A 20382-nucleotide genomic window follows, 5' to 3' on the forward strand; every position below is an offset into this window, starting at 1 on the left:
GTGAGGGTAGCATACTTTTTATTAACGAATGTATAACAAATCTAAATCAAACAGTTCATTTAAGCACACTGCGGCTTATTCTCATAATTGAGACACTAAAACAGTCATACTGGCTCGATCACAGTCAGCCATCCATAATGAATACAAATATACACCAATCTACAAAACAAGAAATTCAAGTTAAATAAATCATTGTAAATAAATCACTACTTTCAACATGAACACAATAGATGGTCTTGTTGATAGTGGGTTGGGTTGGGTTGGGGGAGGGGGGGGGTAATACAGGCAAGGCAGTAGTACGGCGTATGCTATCCAGCGTAAGGCAGAACTTCGAATAATAACATTATAAATTCCATTTAATTTATATCAAACAACAAGCACGAGAAACACGAGCTAGAATACCTTTTTTTAACAATATTGTCCAATGGAATACAATGTAAACATTACATGTACTCTAAAAACACGTGTTGATGTAAACAATTATAAACAAACACACGTTTTTTTTACAAAAACAAATACATGTGCTCCCGTACTATAATTAAATATATTACCTTGTCATTACATTACTTAAAATAATGTCTTCGTATTTATATTATCTATGCAAGTTGACAAATTTAATCTGTCATGTTTGCTAAACGTATATTTCTGACCTAATATCTATCTTGAGCGCCAACACTAAAAGCTTGACCTCCCATTATGTATAAGTTGTTTAAAGTTCCGTTATATTAAAAAAAAATGATAAAGCATCCCAAACAGACATTAAAGATACGCATTACATTAGATGGGAGTAGCAGTCTAAACTGTATAAACATACATCACAACTAACTTAAACATTAAAAAAACAAAGAAAACCAAACAAAGACACTTACAAAACAATCAACTTACTTTTTACAGTTTGATAATAACTTTAAATTTACCTTAGTCTCATACTTTCTAAAAATGTACTTATAATATAAAAAAGTGTTTAATTGCTTCCAGTTATCACGCTATTGCACGGCAAGTCGTACAGTTTTTCCTAGTTTGGAAAATAGTGCCAACATTATTCAAATATTACCTTTGAAAACTCATCAACGATACCAGTATTATAATTGGTGTTTTGACGTACAATTCATCATTACGACGAACCAAAGCAGCTAAAAACTAATTCAAATGAAGACAGTTAATGATCATCTAACCCCATCTTTCCCACAAAAGATGTTTTATAAAGCGTCCAGTCAGACACTTTTACTTGTGAATTTATCACGGTGTGATTACTAAACTCTGGTTGGATTATCGTTCCTTCACCAATGTGGTATATCAGGTTTGCAGATTGATAATAGCTTTATAGTAACCAAAAATATCCAATTAAGTGTGTGTTTTTTTATTATTATTATTCTATTGCTTTAGTCGCCTGTAGCTTAGGTTTCATAATTTTTTGGAATATTTCATTTTTTCAATGTAAAGTCTGTCAGACATACGCGTATTTATGTTTCTTCTTTTTCTATGTCTATTTTGAATGTTTTCCTTTGACAATGTTTGATCATATTGAAGGTGGTTTTACATTAGAGTAAAACATGAAAGATGTAAAGATCCATATGGTTAGAGCCTTATCGTCGACTATAGTTTTACCAAATCCAAGATAAATAAGATGAGGAACATCCCTATTAAAACAGTAATGGACCCTATCAATACTTGTATGTTGAGTATTTGTAGTTTTTCACTTTCTGTGTTTTGTTTATTGAACTTGATGATTTTTTCCTGTCTGTGTCAATAGTACTACTGTCTGTCTTTTATTCTGTTAAACAGTTTCTTGTTGCCTCTTTTATATTTTCATACGGTTACTTGTTTGATTCTCTCCTTATAGTACTGTTAGATTTTTATGTCTGTTCATAATTATATTTTGTAACTATGCCTCTTTGAATAATTGATCGCCCTGAAGATCATAAAAAACATTTTATTAAAATTAAGTATGTCAATAAAGGCTTTGATTTTGTAAATATTGCCGGTATATTTAACGACCATTCTCTTAAAGAACAAATTCCTGGATATTTTGACAATACTGAGCTACCTCTTATTTGTTATATTTACAAAAAATCTACCCGGAAATTTGTGTTTAATTATAGTCAATTGTGTAAAGATGTTAATATCAGTGAAAATACACCTACTTCATGTAATTGCAGTAATTCCGAATATATTTATGGACCCATTTCCCATGTTATAACAGGAGATCTTAACATCGTTCAAGACCGAGAGTTAAAATCATTCCTCAGTAAAGGACCTAAATATCGTCCCCCGTCAATTATTAATTGGAATGAGTGTCGTAATATCATCCACGACTCACTCCATACTTACTGTATGAAATGGATAAAACGGGAAAAAGCTGACAAAAAATCTTTGGACTCTTTTTTTAATTCAGTAATGAAGATAGTTGATATACGTATTCAACATTTTAAAGATCATTTTACTATAAACAATAACCACAATAAACCTATTTCTCGTATCAAACATAAACTAAAAGAACTAGCCAAGGAATTTGTTTTTGTCCCGGCCGATAAAGCTGCTAATAATATTATTATTGTTTGACGTAAATTTTACATTGAGGTTCTGAAAAAGGAAATCACCAATTCACCAACATTCCAACTGACTCCATTTTCAGAAAACGAAATCTGTAACAAACATAAACTTTTAGCCACCGCTTTACAAGCAGAGCCAAGTACAATGAAAGTCCCAACTATGTATTGGCTTCCGAAGCTACACAAAACCCCTTACAAATATGGATTTATTTCGTCTTCAAGCCATTGTTCAACTACTAAATTGTCTATTCTTCTTACCAGCACACTTGGTACAATTAAAAACCTGATAATAAATTGTTCAAATAAGGCTTTCGAAAATAGTGGAATAAATTACTTTTGGAGTGTCAAGAACTCGTTGGAAGTACTTGATAAATTGCATGCTTATATTGGTGATTTTGAATCTGTTCAAAGTTTTGATTGTTCTACCCTGTATACCACATTGCTTCACATTCTCATTAAGAAAAAATTCACACACCTAATTAAATGGGCATTCAAAAAATCAGAATGTGAATATATATGTTCAAACTCTTTTAGGTCATTTTTTAGTAGCAATAAACAAAAAAACTATGTTAATTGGACATGCTTTGATACTATATATGCCCTTGAATTTTTACTAGATAACATTTTTGTTTGCTTTGGGGATTCCGTATATCGTCAGATTATCGGAATTCCAATGGGGACTAACTGTGCACCACTTATTGCGGACCTGTTTTTGTATTGTTATGAGTTACAATTTATGACAAAAATAAGCAAAGACCCATCGAAACAACATCTGATAAACAAATTTAATAATACTTTTAGATATTTGGATGATATTTTGGCTCTCAATAATGACGACTTCAGTATGTATATTAATGAAATTTATCCTGTTGAACTTACTTTAAATAAAGCTAATACTAACAATGACCACTGCCCTTTTCTCGATCTTGATATCTATATCACTAATGGAAAGCTGAATACTAAAATTTATGATAAAAGGGATGATTTTTCATTTCCTATCGTTAATTATCCGTTTTTAGATGGTGACGTTCCCTTGTCACCATCTTACGGTGTTTATATATCTCAACTTGTACGATTCGCTCGTGTATGTAACAATGTTTTAGATTTTAACGAGAGAAATTTATGTATTACTGAAAAATTTTTACACCAGGGTTTTCGATATCACAAACTAGTCAAAACATTTACTAAATTTTATCATCGGTATAAAGACATCATTCGTAAATATAGCTCAACATGCAGACTTCTAATACGTTCAGGTATTTCACATCTAATTTTTTATGGAAATATTCTTTATAAAGCACAAAGGTGTCAGTATTCACCTCAGAAACTTACAAAACCTTTGAATAGACTTATTAAGAAGGGATATAATTACGATACTGTTGTCAAGTCATTAAAGATTGCATATTTTGGCGTTAATATTGAGTCACTGATAAAGTCTTTGCATCGGAACTAAACACATTTATTCTAAAAACAGTTGTTGGCATGACACGGGTTATGTTCTTCTCATATATGTTATGATGGTATGATACTAAACCCCTAACGGGAAGGATTGTGCCTGATGTTCATATGATGAAATCATAATCTTTCAGTCAGTTTAATTGAAGTCTGGAGCTGGCATGTCAGTTAACTGCTAGTAGTCTGTTGTTATTTATGTATTATTGTCATTTTGTTTATTTTCTTTGGTTACATCTCCTGACATGCATCAGACTCGGACTTCTCTTGAACTGAATTTTAATGTGCGTATTGTTATGCGTTTACTTTTCTACATTGGTTAGAGGTATAGGGGGAGGGTTGAGATCTCACAAACATGTTTAACCCCGCCGCATTTTTGCGCCTGTCCCAAGTGAGGAGCCTCTGGCCTTTGTTAGTCTTGTATTATTTTAATTTTAGTTTCTTGTGTACAATTTGGAAATTAGTATGGCGTTCATTATCACTGGACTAGTATATATTTGTTTAGGGGCCAGCTGAAGGACGCCTCCGGGTGCGGGAATTTCTCGCTACATTGAAGACCTGTTGGTGACCCTCTGCTGTTGTTTTTTATTTGGTCGGGTTGTTGTCTCTTTGACACATTCCCCATTTCCATTCTCAATTTTAAATTTTACTTTTTGAATACTAAATGTTTGATAAAACTTCTTTCAGTTCACTTGCTTTTTTTAATGATATATTATACAAAAGAGGGGCAAAAGGTACCAGAGGGACAATCAAACTCATAGATTGAAAACAAACCGACAACGACATGGCTAAAAAAAGACAAACAGATAAACAATAACACACAAGACACAACATAGATAATTACAAACTAAGCAACACAAACCCCACCAAAAACTGGGGGTTCTCAGGTACAAATTTCGATAACGTAGTACTCAGCAGGCACACTCAATACCTAATATTGTTGTAGCTAAAACCATTAAACATTGTAAATCAAGGTGCAGAAAGAACAAAAAGAAAAGCAAAATAAGGTCAAATTTTCAAATAAGTACGGAAATTTGAAAAAAGAGAACTATTAATTACGTTTTAAGTTACTATGTGTTATGAATGATTGATACTTTATAAGGTTCAATACCATACTATCAATTTCGAACAAAAAAAACAAAATGAAATTTCGATAACATGAAAGTGAATTGAAAGTGATACAATCGTGACAAACAATCGACAGCCGTTACATTAGGTCAAATGTGGGTGTTGATGACACGTATTCATATCTAGGTCTAACCTTTTCTATATATTACTTGAACATGTATTTGCAACTTCATTTATCAAAAACTGCTTTCATGCAGCAAGTTATAAACTTTTTTAATGTATTTTTTATATGTATAACAAGTCCAGTGCTATGAGATTAACCTTCTTTTTACCCGATTTTTTACTAGACAAATTCATCTTCATTTCATATAGATGAACATATGTTACTTTGAAATTTTTGAAATACTAAGTCTTTTCTACCAGGGATAGATTACCTTAGCTGTATTTGGCAAAACATTTGGGAACATTTGATCCTCAATGCTCTTCAACTTCGTACTTTATTGGGCCTTCTAAACCTCTTTTGTGGGGTTTCGAGCGGCACTGATGGGTCTTTTATAGACGAAACGCGCGTCTAGCGTAAATACAAAATTCTATCATGGTATCTTTGATGAGTTTATTTACTTGAATGCTGTCTCTTGTATGTGTCCCAATACATGATATAATTCAGTTTCCATAGTGACTCAATAGTACATTTATTTATGTATGACTTTTGCTGTTACCAAGACGGGACTCGTACAGGCTTAATGACACCCATTATCTGCTTCATAGTAAAGAAAGTTGCCTGATCCTTGCTGATGTATTACAATACTAATATTAGAATATAACATTACAAGATGCAAATGTTAAATTTACGTACCATATGTGCATTTCTAAAACGTACTTTTCGACAGCTGAGCACAAAACAAAACAAAGGGTCGAGCAAGAGTAATCTGAAATAGTACTAATACAAGTTACACATGTACATCATAAATATATCTCGAAAACTATACTCTTTGAAATTGTTTTTTTTTTTTATTATTTTTCAACTGCTTTGCTTATGGCGTGACTAAGTATTTTGTAGTTGAAACGAACGTCTGGCGTACAAAATTATAGATCTGGTGTCTTTGTTTCTTGTTTAAAAAAATGCATAGGTTGTTACTGTCTTGAAATGAATATTGTGTATTCTGTTTCCGCTTTAATTTTAATGAATATAATATTATTCATTTAATTAAACTTCTGATATCAACTTTTCTTATCAGGCATTTATTTTTACGGTTCTCTTTTTTTCTGACAGATAGCGTTTCGTTTCATTATCTGTGGAGAAATTTCTTATCATTTATTGCTTAACATCAAATACTGTGTTGTATAACGCAAAGCAATACAGAAACCGGTGGGCCATACGCGGTGCACAGTAAGTCCCCATTTGATTTCCGATGACTTGACAAAGTATTTATCGCCAACCTAACTCAATGAACATCGATGAACATTATATTTGTGTTCTCTCATTTTCAACTATTTTAATGGTTTGTAAATCATTAACAAATTTGTCGTTTTTGAAAAATCTGTGAACTGATGTTAGAACGAATTAGTATCAAAGTACAGATAGCAGCTTTCTTCAATAGATATATTGCCACAAATAATTTTATACAGAAGATGATTTGGGTTAGATGGTGGTTAAACATGACATATTGCTATAAGGCGGAATAGTGTGTCACGTAAATTTTATAATTTCAGACCAAAAAAAGTGAAATGAACGTTGACCATTTGTCTTTTATTTCACCAGATTACATAATAATTCAAAATACTTTTTCTAATAAGTATTTAGTGTTTTAATGGTTTACGCAGGGTAGTAAAATGCATTCATTTTTTTATAGTTGCATATATCAAACTACAGGAATTAATATTAAATTGAACGAACCTAGAACTCTTTTGTTCATTGTAACAAAACTATGACTCAAGTGTCTAAAAGCAAATGTGATGTATACAGTCTTAGTACTCAAAATTCCTCGTAGGTTTATCCGTCATAATTTTTTTCTTGACAAATAATCTGTTTTGATCTTTATGAAGTTAAAACAAAGGCAACAGAAGTATATCGCTGTTTACAAGTAAAAAAAAAACTAACAAATATACCGAACTCCGGGGAAAATTCCACCAGCAATAACGTTTAGTTTTGGAAGAAACTTGACATAGACTTGGTTGTAATAAAAGCAAAATAACCAAAATACCGAACTCCGAGGAAATCGATTGGGAGAATACAAATCCGGGTTACAAACTAAAAAAAAAGGAACACAACAACTATAAGAAGAAGAAAACAAAGAAACAACAGGAAAACTGATGTGATAAAAACCAAACACCACCATACAGAAAAACAAATTATTTGATAACAACTGCCTGGGTACTAGCAAAGAATTATAGATATTGTTGTGGTATCACTATATTTTGGCCATGATTTTAATTTTAGAATGTATCTTCATCATGAACAGCTAAATTATAGTTGGTAAATGATATAGGGGTCTCGATAAACTATGATTAAATCCAAATGAAGGAAATGAATTTGCTTACTATGTAAAACATATTCGGTTCTAACAAAGTTAGGCAGAATTTAAAAGTATACGTATTTTCTATCTAGTTGTAAGCTTTGCTGGTGCATTTTATTTTATTTTATATACAAAATATCTTACACAATTCTTTCTTTCGAATTTGTAGTCATAGAACCTAGAATTATAACAGCAGCTTATAATTACAAATTGTGTTAAGTGAAAATTATCAATAGACGTGTACTTATAAGCAGATAGGTCTTTTGACCCTTATTATATTTGAGTTTGAGATTTAAAAAAAATATGTTTCAGTAGAAGAAATAGACAAAAAAGTAGAAACAAATTTAAAAAAACTTAAGGTCGAGTTAAGAGAAAATAATTAAGATGATACATTGTCCAAACTTTAACATTTACCATTGTTAACAGAACATTGTATCACCAAGTTATCTCCCTTTTTCTGACCTGTTATAGTTGTATATGGCTGATGTGTTATATATATGTGATTAAAACGTTACCAACCGATGTCTTTCTTATAGCATATTTACATAATCGCGATGTCAAAGGGGAGTAATTTATAATCGTTAAATTCAAATTTAAACGAAATAAGATTATTTTTGTTTCAATATTACATACATTATTGAAATACAATTATCAATGGTTGAAATCCTTACAATTAAATCAAATATGTATCGATTAATATTATGTATTTGTAATAGAACCGTCTATAATATCGATTTGTAATATTAAATATAATTTTAACATTCAGATTTAAAATTAGACATAATTTACATTTTAAATATTTCTTCGTCATCATCTAACACATTGCTTCTTTATTGTAAGTTTTATTTGAGATATGTAGTCGAGCATTTGGTTTTCGTTCTCAATAACCCCTACTCTTAACAAATGAAGGGTTGATCCTGATATTATGGCTAGCCAAACATCCAACTTCTCTGGCAATGTTAAAAAATATTGCTAAAATGACAACGTAAGAACAGACGACATAGATGTTAAACCATATGTAAAGTAAGGCATGTGAATTTCACAGACTTGAATTCTATTGGTAAATTCGTATTAACTTAACTACTATATTCCTTATCAAATTTCTATATGACTTTATCCTTTCAAATGTTTATCCGTGTATTTCTTTTTGTGATAAGTGTATTTCGTACGTTAACTGGCCTTTTTATCTTTATTTTTTTATTCAAGTGTTTAAAATGACGAGTATATGGAGTACACATTTTTAACTATGGTATACATGATGGATTTATTCTATATAACATTGCCATGTATTAATATTCCAACAGTACCTGTATATCGAATACAACCTAACAAATTTATACAATTTCACAAAATATGCTTGGAGCTTCAAAACTTGATTGATGAAAGATTTCTGCTTAAAACGGAGCTTATCCTATGTTTTGTGTGGTTAAGTTTAAATCATCTCGTCGAAAATTTTACAAACACAATCTGGACTTAATTAATATCTCTACTCAGTTCATGTCCACACTAATAGTTTACTGGTATTACTGGTTTGTTATTGTTCCAGATGTGACATTCATTATATAATGTGATGTTAGAATCAATTCTGTTTGGGTTATCTGACTATTTGTCTTTTTATTATTATTCCTAATCTAATGGTTGCGACTGAACAGACTAGCAATACCTGTCATGTGCATGCAACTACCTATTGGTTTATTCTTTGTGTGTGTGCTTTTCCACGAGCACCATCATATAACTCTGAAAACTTCAAATATATATATGATACTTAACACTTAGCTGTAGATAATCAATACATATTCTTAGTTTTGTTTGACGGAACCAAAATTTTCAATTTTGGCTATTCAAAAATAACTAATTGTTTTTAATAAATATCAACATTAGAATGTTTTCATTTATTTCGGTTATTATCTTTATTATGACATTTTTCTTTATTATGATTATTATTACCGTTGTTCTTATCATTAATCTTGCTGTTGTTTTTAAATTGGTAACTTTGACACTAGTTGTTATCCATTTGTTTGATTTGTTTGAGCTTTTGATTTTGACATTGAATTAGGGACTTTCAGTCATGAATTTTCCTAGGAGTTCAGTATTTTTGTAATTTAAATTTTTTTCTATTTTTTTTCAGATGTTATTGGTATATTTTTCTTTTTTCTTATCTTACTTTACCATCTTTACTACATCTACGTTGATCACAATGCATGAAAATGTTATTTTCTGTCGATGTTGCGTTCGTATAGTTGAGTCAATGACAATTTTATTTTTGCGAGTAGATCGAGCCTTGTAACACATGATGTAATACTTGCATGAAATAACATATATTCTTGAGAAATTGCCGGCTAAGAAATTATAGGTGTTTGTATTTCAATAGTTGTCATCTTAACATATATATATATATGGCCCTTTAATTGATAGTTTTTTTAGTATCGTTTTATTGTTGTTTTTAAGTATTGACTCGTTAATGTTTAAATAATTTTCTGTGTTCTTAGGTTATTTAAGGGCCGGTGGCGGTAGAAAAAAAGTTGAAAGTGAGAGTGATGGTGTATAAGTAGTGCATATAATTTGATTCTGTATTCTTAGTTATGTTTCTTAAAATTCTAAAAGGGTTAATTTGGATAGTTATATAAAACATTAAATTCATCTGATTTTGTTAACTGTCAATTAATGTGATTACTATTGATTTGATATTGTAAACTATAGACCCTTTTTTTTAGTTTTACCGTGCAATCTCTGGATTTTCTACCTAGAAGGAAGTTTATACCTCTCGAATTCTGTTGTATTTACATTTGTTTAAATAACGAAAGCTATGTTAACGTTAATTTCACAACATTTCATGGACTTTTATACAAAGTTCATAAAATAAACAAACACAATCAAAACATAAGTTATATATAATTGTTACACTCAAGTATTGAAATTACAGTTCAAATTATATTGTTATAAAATGATGGTTTTGTAGATCCTTTGGCTTTGCAGGCACAGATAAATGTGTGTTTCAATGCTCTTTCCGAGAGGAAATAATAACATAATGGATTGTGTTTTCAATGCAATTCAAATTAACTTCACGGATTGAGATAAGAAGAAACATTTTGGATAAAGAGACTCCGTAGGAAAATAAATATACATATTGGTGAATTGAGAAGACATAATGATGAAAGTTAGAAGACAAAACGTATGCTTCTTTTTCTTCTTAATAAAATTTATTCACCTAATCAGATTACAAGAACAATATATAATCTTTCAATATAAAGTTCATATTTTGTTAACAGCTTTTGAGACTATTTTACGTTTTATGGATAGGTTATCATCAAATACTGCCAGTCACTGTATTAATTTCCAAATTAGGACTTAATTTCCGCACAAAATTTCATATTGGTAAAAGAAAATCAAAGTAACTTATTCGGATGAGATTGGAGTTAGCGTGTCGTCACGAGATTGAACTTCATAAATCTGCCATTTTATCAGGTGTATATAATATGAAAAACCACATGACGGACTGTCAACCCGGAGAAGTTCATATGCGGATATTGGACAGTAATCTTGTTAATTATCCAAAATCATGCAAGTTTTTAAATTTGATATTGTGTTATCATTTCGATTGAAATAAAATATTGAAATATGATTTAATTTTGAAAATGGAACAAACAATGAATTTTCATTACTTCAGATTATTTCATGTTAATTTATGAGGGTGTATAATCCAACTCAACATTTAAAAGTTAAAAAAAAAATAAAAACACCTTTTTAAAAAATCAAACAATAGTACACGAAATACAACATAAAACGACAGAGCAACACGAATCCCACCACTCCAGTGCTGAGAAGGGCAACCTGGATGCAACATAACTGTTATCTGCCTGAACAGAAATAACTATTGTATATCAATTTTGAATACTTTGTTTCCTGTTATGCTTAGATTTGAGAAGCCAATAAAAGTATTCCAATATTTCCATATATACTCATTCTTTGGTACCAAAAATCAGAAGATACGGTCTGATTTTCAATTTGACGACTCTCCATCATAGTCCAAATGGCATGGGTATAAGTAGCAATAGGTCACTGTATGCACTTTAACAATAAGAAGTACACGATTGCTTACATTTCTGTCTTTACAGCTATTTATACTCAATATCTAGCTTGTCTTTAATATGTTCTGTTTAAAATTTTGGCCGCATTTCAGTTGACGTACTGGTAGCATTTTGGATTTGAATTTGTGTCTGTCTTTTGTTTGTGTTTTGTGTGTTTTTTCGCTAAACTTTTTTCCTCATCTATACCCATATATTAAAAATCTTTATGATTGAAGACTGAGCCTGATAAAAATGATATTCCAAGACAAACAATAGAATATAAATTAAATTATGCATTCATGTATCGTCTACTGTTCATAACTTTGTATTTATAATACTCACCTGAAACAAGATTCCCCTCATTTTCGTTATTTTATGAATCCCCAAACTGTTATTACATTTTCCGCAAATAACAGATGTAAATAAACATGTATTGTTTTATTTATTTAAGCCACAGTTGTGAGCAACTTTGTCCGGGAACTTGCCCAATTACTGCCTGGTAAAAGGGTAGAATAATTTCAAAGAAGAAACATCACCTTTATTCAATAAAAATATCGTCAAATTGTTATAAGAAAAATACACAATATAAAGAAAAGGAGAAAAAATAGACAGCAGTAAGGCTAAATAGAAATCAAACGAAAAGACAAGATGGAACATTTTAAATTTAGCACACGAACTCAACCAATGACAGTTCCTGCTCATTTAATGACTATCACAATGGTCCTCCTGGTAATAAGTGAATAAGCTCTGTACAATAGCAGATTGGTAAATGACTCATAGACATAACCAAATGCATAGACAATAATAAGTTACAGCAATGAAAAATATATATTAAAATTTTAATTCAAACTTTATTCTAGTCTAGATTTATTTCAAATTTTAGATATAATGAAATACTGGCTGATAGCTACTTGACGTTTTTCAATCAGTAAAGTGGCAACATCGGAGTAGAATACATGTATATACATTTACACATATATATATATATATATATATATATATATATATATATATATATATATATATATATATATATATATATATATATATCTTATAATACATTCAGTATAAGTCACTGTAGAAAAATAAAATTGCACTTTGTTTAAATGATATATAACCGTTAACTTTGTAAGACTGACCCGTATTATGTTTTGGTTGGTTGTCTTCAGCATCTTGCATAAAAAATTATTATGCATTATCTGAAAGAACAACAACTTCGTTTGCATAGAAAATGGTAATTATTTAATTCTTTTACTCTGATGTGATGGCATTTGTATAATTCACACCTCAAAAGAAATTTAATAGTTGTAGTTTTTCAGAATACTGAAAGAGAATTTAAATCAAGGCCTTAATTCAGGTATAAAAACTGATATATAGCAAAACATTAAGTTTTAATGATTTTCTTTGTTCTTTCGGATCAGGTAAAGCATTAAGAGTTTCATTATTGATAAAATCATTTTATATCAAAAATACGTTAAGTACACATCATTTATAAGTTAAAATTAAAGTAAAATCTCTTATTTTCTGATCTAAGACGGAATTACGACGGCCGCTGAACCGTCTTTGAATCTAAAACTACTCAGCATTAATTGCAATTTGACACGAACGGGCCGACTTAATCAGGTAACAGGTTAATAATGTATTCTTTCCATGTTGATTAATTACCATGATAACGCATATTGGACGGAAGTCCATCGATTTGACTAATTGTCTACCGTTGTTTAATAAAAGATGAAAATAAAAGTGAAATAAAAAATACAAACATGAAAGTGAATGATCAAGTTAAAAACGTACCGTTGATGACATCATTAACCAAAGTTAAACATGATTTTAAAATATTAATGCAGTAAAATAGCAAAATAAACTGAAAAAGGTCAAATGTATTAAACATATGTAACATTTGAAAAGATTACATAATTACAGTGTTAACGAGCTTTGATTTGTTTGTTTATACTAAGAATAGTCTGAACTGCAAGGGAACAAGTCTATTCATTTGGACGAAAAAAGTTGAATTCACCTATGAGAATTCTTTTTTATTTGCTAGTATTTATTTAACTATTTGTAATTTTTTTCTTCAATTTCTTAATTTGTTTTTCTGCAAATGTTTACTTTTAAACTAAATGAAATCAAAATTGGAAAAAAATATTTTCATTTCCAAACATTTTACCAAAATAATTTGTGTTTACTATACATTAAGTTTTGTTGGACAACTTGTGCGTTTGCGTTTACAAAGGTGATGACATTTAAAAAGTTATTCGAAATTGCTTTCCGTTACCATGGTTACACATCTATATTATTTAGAAAAGGTTCGTAACAATTTTCACCCGCTGTGATTTTATCTCTTGGTCTTACCATGGAGAGGAGTGTAAGATTATTTATATGTTCTATCAATTATTTCTTAAGATAATATATTATAAAACCACTGTATACTGTACAATTATATACACAAATATATGAAGTGATGAAATTAGGCTTTGTTTCAAATGATTTGTAAATAATTGATCATTTAAAAATAAAACCTTTCTACGAACAATGATTTCTTGGTAGAAACATATTGACACATCAGCATGCCAAATAAGGCTTGATGGTGACTGGACTATCTAAGAAGAAGGTATGCAACACGATAGTTAAATATCAAGGTAATGTGTTTTTCAATTTATTTTACTGTCGTACAAGAATTGTAGGAACATGTCAGTAAGACATTAACCCAATAACAAAATCTATTTAAAACATTTGAGGTCAGTATACTACCCACCTCCTCCCCCCAATGATAAATGTTATGATATGAATTAGCCCTAATGTGTATGTGTTTAAAATAAATTTAACATATACTATCAACGTTTAACACACCAACACCAATTTATTTGTTTGATACATTATACAAGACAATATGAAATCTAGGATGCGATGCACGACCTCATCTGATTTGCTCTCCTTACTGTTTGGATTCAATAGATATCAAAGGAACCAGGCTTACAACTTAATACGCCAGACGCGTGTTTCGTCTACATAAGACTTATCAGTGACTTAGTTATAAAGCCAAACATTTATAAGGTTGAAGAGCATTGAGGATCCAAAATTCCAAACAAATTGATTCAAGTGTCTGGTATAGGACTAATTATTACGGTCCTCTGTCGAGAAAGATCAAAACCAAATTGCATTCATTGTAAGCTTTTTACTTCTATTAGTTGTTTTATAACAAGCACAATATTCAACACTTCTGACGTACATCCTGGTAGCTAGGAAAAGTTTATTTACTTGATCGAGTACCAAAATGTCCTACCACAGAGAGTTGTTAAATTTTATTCCAGTACTCCGAATTCAAAAGTTTGTTAAATTGAATATAGTAGTGAAAACGAATTAGTTCTCGTCATGGCAAGATTACTAATAATGGATCGTTGCAGCAGAGAGCAATGGCTAAAAGTAAATAGAAAACAAAATGCTACTTTAATATACAACATTGTCAACCTTTTACAGAGCTTAATTACAATTATCTTTAAATGCAAAAGACTATTTATAATTATTAGTTAAGGAATGACAGTAATATTTTTTCAGTCTACGGAGAAGTAACATAAAGAATTTGGTGCACACTGAATAACGTGCGTAGTGGGTTATTTAACAGTTTGCACAACATTTTTTATGTTATTTCGAATAGACAGAAAAAATATTACAGTCATTTCTTATAATCAAATTCTTAATTCCATTTTAAACCGTAGAAAACAATGAAAAAACGTTGATGACGTAACGGTCACATGACTAAATTATGTCTATGGGCTGATAACAAAATAACGTCAGCCAATCAGAAGACGCGTGACATCCAAAATTAAATTATATTCAAATAAATCAAATATTATCTTTAAATCGACATATGTTATAAGAACTGGTAATCGCTGACGTTTCATTACGCTTCCTTTTCACAGAGGAGTTCGATTCCCGACAAGGGAAATAACTAGCTTCAAATGTTTAATTAACAGTAATATTAATGATTCCAGAAATAAGTTTCTAGAAAACGCTGTATACAAAATGCATCGGGCTTGAACAAAATTATTAGCCATGATCTTTGATGAGTTTTTATATGTATATTAACACTTATACTGGGCTCTTGTACGAATAATATATAATATTTCAATCAAACTGAATAGTTCTTACGCATAGCTATGAAATTCGAAGCACGTAGGTAATTTTGGTATGAAATGTAGCCTTGTAATGCCTGGGATTACTTGTTGCAAGTTCTCTTTCTATGTGAAAAAGATTGTATAAAACAGAATGGCATATTGTGCGTATTTCTAGCTTAGATCGGAAAACCTGTTTTGTACTTCCGAACACTAATGGCTACTTCTTCCCTCTTATATAGCCGACCGTGCATGGGCTGTATAACCAGTGAATGTCGTTTAAACTTCTATCATCACCCTCTTATATGCAATGAAATGTATGTTTGATTTTTTAGCATAAGCCAGTTTAATGTACTGGTATTTGGTTTACATAAACTGTAGACGTAACGTGAATGAATGCTGAAAAATATTAGAATCTAAGACAGAAGGCAAAGGGGTCTTAAATGAATGATTTTATATCACAAAGATAAGTTAAATAAATTCAATTGAATAAGAAATGAAAAAAATCTAAATGAATCAAATTCATTTTTTAAGTTCGGTTTTCAACGTTAAGCTAAAAAGTTTAAGCTGTGTACCTACATCTACTATGGTGGTATATAGACTAAGTTTTATACATCCGGTCGCATGTCACTATACTTATTGGTATATAGACCACGAACCAATAAAGGCAACAGTAGTATACTGATTTTCAAAAGTCATTGAGAGAAAAATAAAACCGAGGGAAACTGATCATCTTTAAGGGGGAAACATATTTGTAAAATCACAAAAATAATGAACCTCGAGGAAAATTCAAAAGCGATAGTCCCTATTCTAATGGCAAAATCAAAAGCTTAAACTCATAAAACGAATGGATAACAACTGTCATATTCCTGATTTTGTACAGAAATTTTTCTTATGAATGGTACTCCTAGTTTAAATCTATATTATATTATCTGAGTTTATCCTCGATCTTTGGTATGTTCACTTTGTAAAGTATTTTAGTTTTCTGTCTGGTTTGTCCTTTCTTTTCTTTTCCTTTTTGCAATGCAGTATTTCCTTCTTTTTACTTATCATTTGGATTGTAACTTTTTTAAAACTATTTGTCACATTAGAACATGATAAACATGCCAGAATTCAGAGGTTGTCGATGGTTGTTGACGTATTTTTGTTATCACCGTTTACTGCCTTGTCATAAATTATGCCACTGTTTTTTTTTTATTGAATTATTTCACCTTTTATAGATGACTCTATGGCAGTTTTTCCTGTGGTTAAAAGTTGCACTTTCACCTATATTTTTTTAAATATCTTTGAACTCTCTAGCATAGTTTTTTCATTGGCCATCATGTCACAGCTCCTTATTCTATATTTATTTGATTTATTATTACACACTTTTGAACAATTTACTTCACGTTTTCAGTCATAGACTGGTTCTAAACCGGGCAATGCATGATAAGTTGAAAGAGATATATCGGAGTTTTTAGAATTTTTTATTTAGCTTTACATGAAAATTTAAAAACAACTTAAAGCTCTCACACATTACGCACAGATAAAATTGCTTTCCCCGCTAGCTTTCAATTGGCAATCAAAATGTATATCCTTTCTATGGGAGACAACTAAAAGTGGGGATCTCTTATTACAGGATCAATTACGGGAATTGGAAAATAGACTTTTCCAACACAAAAAATCAAATTAAGGTATCTATATGAATAAGTCGATCCGACTTGGATCAAGAGTAAAATGTGCTGCAATATCAAATGTAATTAAACGGGCTAATACATGGGTGTCGATGAGTTCTTCCATGGAAAGATCCCTTTTTTTACGAAAAATATGTTAAAATAACGTCCACTTTAAAAATTGAAGTTGTCTTTTAGTTTTAATTTGGTTTGTATTGTTTTCATCTCAACTGTTGTAGCGAAAATCATTTATATATATATATATATATGGCTTGAGAAATGACATTTTTATTGTGAGTTTTTTTTTCGACATAAATATTCAAAACAAATTCATCCCGAATATATATTTAAAAGGTTTAAAAGAGAGTACTTACTGGAATATTCAATGACAGATATTGTAAAATGTATGTATGTTGTACAGAAGATTTAATTATTTCTTTACAAAAATTGACTTTCAATAATTGTTTATATTACTGCTGTTAACTAAAGAAAAGATTAACATAACACCGTATTTAAAAATAGCAATAGCAAAATAATTTGTTTTTTATTATTATTTAATTTCGTAATCGATAAATTCTTCGAATAAATCATGCATTAGATTAGCGCAAGACAATAATAATAATAATAATTCATAAATTATTTTTTAACTAAACCTCAATATTTACCTAACTTATGCATAAATCATAACGGTAAATAATAGTAAGGCAGCTGTTGGTGGGACTGTATTTTATTACAAATATTTAATGTAGTATAGAAAACTATTTTTATCACAAATATTCAAACGTATATACATGAGTCTATCCTAATCTAAAAGAGTATTTTCGTTATAATTATTTTTTAAAACAAAGTTTAAAAATGTATCATAAAATATCAAAAGTGCTTCATTTGATATATGGTAAATCATGACTTGGTACCTTTGATATCTATTGATCTACCAAAAAGTGTTATAGGATGAAACTCTTTTTCAACAAAATATTGTTTTATGATTTATTTTAAGAAAACAGATATCATTGGTTATTTTTGTTTATGTTAAATTAAGGGATTGTTGATTTTCATGTATACAATAAATAACAATTCCAAAATTTACAATTAACAACTTAGTTCTGCATGCAGGTAACATCGAAATATACAGGTAGTCAGGCAGTGTTCAATAATTGATTTGTTGCACAAAAAAAAAAAAAAAAACAGTAAATAAAATTCCTAGCAATAATGTAATTAATAATTAACACTTGATCTTCCACTTACAATTTCCGATAAAAGCCTAATCCAATCTAGAAATGGACACTGATGGTGTCAAATCAAACGCATATCATTTGACGTATTCAGTCGTAAACTATATCCGTACACACATTTCCTTATTTGAACGTATCAAAATAAGAATTTCAAGAATTTCCCAGAATCAGTTATACACAATTGAAGTATGTTCCGATGTAGAAAATCCAGAAAATATGCCTCTCTGTAACTTATACAAACGGTTTGGATGTTACAGAAAAGCTTACAAATATCTAAATGAGCTCGTGACAGTGGCCTAAGTCTTTTTATTCATGTCTCGCATGCTACATGCAAATTTTCTACATTTCGTGTGTTTCTACATTTGATGGAATATAGATTAATTAACCATATCTAGAAGAAGAAAAAAAAAACGCGACAACACACTTTATTTGCGTGCAAATTTCTATAATATGGGTGCATAATTTTAATCATTATTATATAGAAATACCGGCAAGACCGTGTTTCGAGAATCCCTAAATTGACAGAAAGTTACTAGATGCACGAACTTTGTGCGTGTATTTGTAAATGCGTGATACACTGACTTGTCAAAGTCTCATCCTTATTTAAAAGCTTGTAAAGTGACTAAAATCACCTCTAAACATGAAAAATTATTTAAGGAAATTGGCCGTTGAAATGAATTACGGCTTCAATACTAATATTCGCCTAAGACACGATTTGAACTAGGTTTAACAGGAATTATATCCTTATAGACACATGAAATAGCTACGATTATTTCATTCAATGTCGACATAGGGAAGAAAAAAGCACTTATTTTACAATAACGTGACGATTATTCTAATCTCTTTTCAACTTTAAATAATTAAGAATTTAGATCAAATATCATTTATTTCAAAAACATTTAGTAGCGTTTCTCAAGAAAAGATTTTAAATGAATAAATGTAAAATAAAATACATATTTTAGCATTTAGAATGGAAATATTTCTTATCATCTGAGTATATATCTCAAAGACCTGGCTGGTGGGAATTTACATAATTTTTGTTTTGTCAATGCAAAGACCAAACAAAACTAAAATAATGTAATGTTTACAAAAAAAAAACCCGTTTTATACTCTATAACATAATCCCATAAATAATATTTCAAAAAGCAAATCAAAATCAACAACAACTATACAAATAATATTACAAATAATAACTGAGAAGGCGTTGTGTTAAATGTCAGATTTTCCATGCAAGGTCATTGAATTATACTTAGGTGTAAGAAATGGTTGATTTCAATGATGATATTTCTGGATGATAACTGTAACAGAGCCTTTGTGAAATTTTCATCCAATCATATGCTATAAGGTTTCACGTCAAGATTAACCTTCGACATTTTACTTATCATTTAACCAACCCCTTTTCAATAGCTCTATAACTTAAACCAAACATTGTGTAAAAAATGTTTTCCTATCATAATCGTTCGGTATAATTGCTTTTGTATTACTGAAAACTGCAGTAATTTTAATTGAGATGTTGTATGTTTTTATGTCAATGAATCTTGTAAAATTGTACTCATGCGAACTTGTAAGTGATTCCGCCTGGTTAGTTTTATGTAATGACCCTATACATGACACAATCCATTTCCTTACGTTTCTACATGAAGATTTGGAATACAATAGATTATCTTGATTTTGTGGTGTTTTTAAACAAAGAATAATCTGTCATATGTACATATAAAAAATGTAGTATTC

The 20382-nt window shown here is 30.0% G+C and overlaps 1 long non-coding RNA gene across 1 annotated transcript; it reads right to left on the minus strand.

Moving 5' to 3' along the window:
• LOC143048676 (uncharacterized) lies at window positions 1-18947 on the minus strand. Its single transcript, XR_012969914.1, has 3 exons — window positions 18665-18947; window positions 5929-6001; window positions 1-159 (listed from the first exon to the last, which is right to left on the minus strand). It is a non-coding gene; the product is annotated as an uncharacterized LOC143048676 (long non-coding RNA).
• Window positions 18948-20382: the final 1435 nt, after the last annotated feature.

Source organism: Mytilus galloprovincialis, chromosome 10 (genome assembly GCF_965363235.1).
Source record: "Mytilus galloprovincialis chromosome 10, xbMytGall1.hap1.1, whole genome shotgun sequence".
Classification (NCBI taxonomy): Eukaryota; Metazoa; Mollusca; class Bivalvia; order Mytilida; family Mytilidae; genus Mytilus; species Mytilus galloprovincialis.